Below are 5,601 nucleotides of genomic sequence, written 5' to 3' on the forward strand. Positions count from 1 at the left end.
TGTTCTATGGCGGCATCAATTGATAATCTTGATGATGACTAGGTATGCTTAATATTCTCATTTGGTTTAATACTTTCATTCAAAGATTTGTTTTAAAATGACAAAGGTATATTTTGTTATTTGCAAATATATTTTCCTCAAAGGTTGTGGTTGTTTGATGATTTTGTTGGCAACTTGGCATCTTTTGATACTTTGTGGTTGTTGTTTTAGAGAGATTTTTTGGTGGTATTCTTTTGATGTCTTGAGAATGATTAAATGTTATATAGATTAGCTATTGTCATTAGATTTATAAAGAACCAAATTCTAGTTGTAATGAACCTATACACTTTAAAATGACTTTAGTATTAATTTTTACTTTTAAAAAAATTATGGTTTGAAAATTAAATTTCTAAAAACTTGTTTTAAAAGTAGATTTTATAAAAAAAACCGGATTTTAGATTTGGATTTAAAAAAAACCGGATTTTAGATTTGGATTTTAAAAAAACCGGATTTAAAACTGGATTTTAGATTTGGATTTTTTTAAAAAAAACTGGATTTTAGATTTGGATTTAAAAAAACCGGTTTTATATGTAAAACTGAATTTAAAACCGGTTTATAAGTAAAAACCGAATTTAAATTCTAAAACTGGTTTAAAACCGATTTTTATTTTTCAAACCGATTTAAAATCGGTTTCTCTCTTCAATTTAGTTCTGGTTTGGTTTCATGAACCATAAATCTGGTTCTGAAATGGATCCGGTTTGGATTTAAAAAAATCCAAACCATGCCCACCCCTAGTAGTTGCTGAATTACGATGACAAGTGGAATGAAAATAGGCCCTTACATGGGGTTACAAAGACTTTTGTACAGAAAGTCGGGTTTTATTTTTATTTATAAAATAAAAAAAATATTATTTTTTCAAATACGGTTTTTGAATTTTAATTCTTTAAATACGTGTTTTATTTTAGTATTTGAGCAAGTTTGCTAGACCATGACGAATTCAAGAAAAATTAACAAATTCGCTTTAAACTCGACTAATTTTATAAAAATTATAGAATTGCCTTACTCTCTCTCTCAAACTCTCCTTAAAATTTTTAAATCACACAGTTTTTAATTCATATCATCTTCTTCAAAAGAGTATATAGATTTATAAATCGTATGTAGAAGTATCTAAAAATACACAAACAACAAACATGATTTTAAAAATTTTAAATTATAAATTAAGAAAAACAAGTTATATTTAACAATGATAATCATTATTATCGTCTTCAAAAATAAACAGATATGCCGGAATAAGTCATATTTAACAAAGATTTTTTTAATTATAAACTAAAAAAAATAACTACTTCTCAAGAATAAAATATGACTTATTTATATGTATTCTTGTATACTTTTATGTATTTTTGTGTACCAAAAATAAAATATATAAAAATACATAAAAGTGCACAAAAATAAATCATATTTTTATTTTAAAAAATAATTATTTTTTTAATTTATAATTAAAAAAATTCTTGTTCCTAAAAACACATATAATTGCTCCTAAAAACTCTTAAATATGATTAGAGGTGGTTTCGTAATACCACTGGAAATGCCAAGGATAAAGAGAAGAGAAACAAAAGTTTTAAACACTTACTTTTTTTATACATTATTATATTGACATTTATATTATTTACCTGATGTCTTTTTATTCTATGTTTAAAATATATTTACGTTAGCAAAAATAATTACTTTAAATAATCAATACGTGAATAGTTATTAAATAATAAAAAAATAATTTATATTATTAATGCATTAAAATTAAACACTTAAATAAAACGTAAATAGTAGATATAGTAATTTTTGAATAAATATAAAAAATAAAAAAATATTTATTTAAAAAAGAAGATAACACATAATAGTGAGAGTGGTGAAATAAGAAATCTTTAAAGGTGTTGAGAAATGAGAAATGAGGAGGCATTTGTGAGTAAGGATGGCAATACCATCCGAACTCGCGGGTACCAACTTCACCCCTATCCGTTCGAGACGGGTAATTATTCGTTTCACATCGGACGGGTTTTTAGCGGCACAACTAGAAAATAGATTAATACAGACAAATTTACAGACGGATTTAGTCTTTATTACAGACAGATTTTTGGTTACTGACGAAATTACCGATGGATTTTGTCCCTCTGTAAAAGCCCCGTCGGAAATTATTTAACGACGGATTTTTTCCGTCTGAAAATTACAGACGGATTTTTAGCAGTTACCGACGGATTTTCCCTCTGTAAATTTTCTATCCATTTCCCAAAGACGACGAACTTTCCGACGGATTTTTCGTCTGTAATTACAGACGGATTTTTCGACAGATTTTCCGTCTGTAATTATAGACAGATTTTCCGACGGATTTTTTGACGGATTTTTCGTCTGTAATTACAGACAAATTTTCCGACAGATTTTTTGTCTGTAATTTAAACTTTGAAAAATCATCCCGTTCTGATTACAGACAGAAAATCCATTTGTAAATCCGTTAGTAAGATAAAATAGAATTTTTTTTAGATTTTTCCATTGCAAAATGAATACTTTAGATTTATTTTCTAAATTTACTCCATCAAACACTATAAATTGAAAAAAGAAAGCCAAATATCACATAAATAAACATAATATTCATTACATGATACCTATAAAATTGGATGTTATTTTTCAACATCATTGGCCAATATCTCATTGTCTTAATAAAAAAATTCCCAAAAAAAATAAGATGACCATCCCAATGTTACATGAATGTCACAAATTACACTTAGCACTTAAAGATAGAATAATCTAAAATATTAATAGATAACTAAGTTGCATTAGCAGCATCAAGCTCCACATTGAAAGTTAATCTTGACATCTCCTGACTGAAATAGAATTAAATCCGAATTGGAATTGGAGTAAATCAATCTATGCCAAAGAATCAAAACATAGAAAAATAGAGAGAACAACAAAAGCAAACAGAGATCAGAACAAAAATAAAATAATTAAAGGGTTCTTCACAGAGTGCGGAATGAAAAAGAACATTTAAAAGAACTCAAATGGGCTAAGCAAATTCAAACCAGCAGGAAGCCTAGGCACAACAACAACAGGATGATTCTGCACACACGCCAAAAAACCCTCAGACGGTTTAGCAAATACAACTCATCGTAAGATTCAACAACACTAGGGAAATTATAGTTAAGAGAAGGATCAAGTTAAGAGAAGCTCAGGGCATTTTTAAGCGAAATGCAAAATGGCTCCACTGAAAAATATAATATGATCAGGATTCTTGTCATAAGAGTTCATTGGATTCACATACCTGTAAACTACTTGTGCCGCAGCCTACAACTGTGATAGTCCCACCGGTAACAGCTGCACCTGCGAGGAAGTAGCTGGCACTAGAAGCATCGCCTTCAACAAAAGCATTCCCAGGAGACCTGGTAGGAAACTTCCAATTATAGTCACAATAATTTAATTCTGAAATCTTTACAACTCAATAATAGAAACTTACTTGTACTTTTGACCTCTGTGGACCAAGAACCTATCTCAGAGGGCCAAAGGAGCTGCCATGAGCAATGCAGTCAAGTATTGACTGCTAATTGATCCAGCCAACTTCACCTGCAAATAAGATGAATAAAAGCATTTGAAAATGATCAAATAAACACCGGTTACAATATTTTTCTCCAGAGAAGTTATAATTAAAATACCATATCTATGTAAAGTTATCGAGAGTTTGTAAGTAACTTTAGAAAATTAAGCAATCCCATTTCGAAGGCAGTCCATGACTCAGTTCTCAATTTGACCGAAAAATTATAAAAGTGATGGATAAAGTTTGATAAGAAAAATCCTCATCCAACATTCCTCTCACTATTTAATTCAAGAACCAATCAGTGGCTTGTAATTGTCATTCTAAAATAGAAGAAAGATCATTCAGTATGTTTTATCCAATGCATGTTTTATCCAATACCAGTATCCAATGCAAACATTAAGGACATAATAAAATGACACTGAATCCCACACCTTTGCTTTCGGAGCGAGACGAGCCATGAGAGCTGCAGCAGCATTACCAGCATTGTTCTCCTCTATGAAACTGATGGTTGAATTGATGACAAGCAAAGTGATAATACCAACAAAGTCTTGCCAATCAGGAGGCTTACCCTGTACAATAATAATAAGAGCAAGTACAAAATAATCAAACTCAGATTGAGTTCACCTAAACTTAGCAAAAAGTTAAGTTAATTCAAGAGTTTGATACACCTCCATTGCTAATAACAAGTTTTAGAAGCTAGTAAGCACACTTACCCCTCCATTAGCAAGAGTAATTGCCATTATAGCAGCAGCCTCCATAACCCAAGAAAGGGGATTCCACATAAATCCCAAGAACTTCAAAAACTTGCTCTCCTGAAAAACACAACCCAGAACAAGATAATTTACCAAAACGAAAAAGGAGAAAGAAAAATTCATGTAGGGGTCAATGAAATGAGAGAAAGGTTATATCCAAATGCAAAGTCAATTTTACACATACATGAAAAATATGGAACTGTTGTCAAGAAACTTATCCTTTTATATCCTTTTATGTCCAAATGCAAAGTCAAGAACCGCCATCCCATGAGATTTCTCTGTATTTCCCTCATCAAGAATCAAACCGTGATAATAATATGCTGCAGCCTGGTAAACCATTTCAACAAGGTAATTACTTATGTTAACTTGATAGAGATTTCTAATCATTACTATACAGCAACTCATGATTTATAAATAAACAAATATCAAGATGCAAAGAATCTCGTACTTTTGCTTCTACATATTTCCATTTCACAAAGAGAATATGCTTTTCGCCCCAATCATTTGCCAATGGAAGGTTCATAATATTATCTTGAGCCTGAAAACAAAGAGTGAAATATAAAAATACCCAAAGCTTAGCGAACCGATGCATGTTAACAAACTAATGCAAACAAAAGCATAATCAACAGGGTACAGACTCAGTAAAGGACAAATTCTTCATTATCATACCTGCTGCCAACATTTCACCATTTCGCATGCAAGTCTACGCTTCACAGCTAGAGTGGCCTTGGTACTATCAATTGCCATTCCAAGTTGGATATCCACTCCCTAAACAAGGGAAGAAATAAACAATTATACCAAAGCAGAGGGATTTTCAGTTGAATGTTTCAAAGCTAAGAGTGGATCATGAATACACCATAGCAGAGATAAGACACCTCATTTAGTAGGTTGGTGGACGAAATTGTGATACAAGAATTTCAGGCACTGTTAGAGAAGCTCACAACTCCGTTCAACTAACCAGCAAGTGTACTGGGTCGTCCAAGTAATAAACCTTACGTGAGTAAGGGTCGATCCCACAGAGATTGTTGGTATGAAGCAAGCTATGGTCACCTTGTAAATCTCAGTTAGGCAGATTAAATTGATTTATGATTTCGGAAATAGAAATAAGAAAATAAATAATAAAAGGGATAGAATACTTATGCAGATTCATTGGTGGGAATTTCAGATAAGCGAATGGAGATACTGTATGGCTCAAGGATGCCTGCTCTCCCACTGCTTCAACTCAATCCTCCTTACTCCTTTCCATGGCAAGCTGTATGTAGGGCATCACCGTTGTCAATGGCTACATCCCAT

The 5,601-nt window shown here is 31.5% G+C and overlaps 1 long non-coding RNA gene and 1 pseudogene across 1 annotated transcript; both read right to left on the reverse strand.

The window, feature by feature from the left end:
* Positions 1 to 3,027: 3,027 nt before the first annotated feature.
* On the reverse strand, positions 3,028 to 3,519 carry LOC127744030 (uncharacterized). Its single transcript, XR_008005239.1, has 3 exons — positions 3,479 to 3,519; positions 3,287 to 3,404; positions 3,028 to 3,084 (listed from the first exon to the last, which is right to left on the reverse strand). It is a non-coding gene; the product is annotated as an uncharacterized LOC127744030 (long non-coding RNA).
* Positions 3,520 to 3,581: 62 nt separating this feature from the next.
* The window catches only part of LOC107474762 (uncharacterized), a 13,753-nt pseudogene continuing 11,733 nt past the window's right edge, over positions 3,582 to 5,601 (reverse strand).

This window comes from Arachis duranensis, chromosome 2, assembly GCF_000817695.3.
Source record: "Arachis duranensis cultivar V14167 chromosome 2, aradu.V14167.gnm2.J7QH, whole genome shotgun sequence".
Taxonomy (NCBI): domain Eukaryota; kingdom Viridiplantae; phylum Streptophyta; class Magnoliopsida; order Fabales; family Fabaceae; genus Arachis; species Arachis duranensis.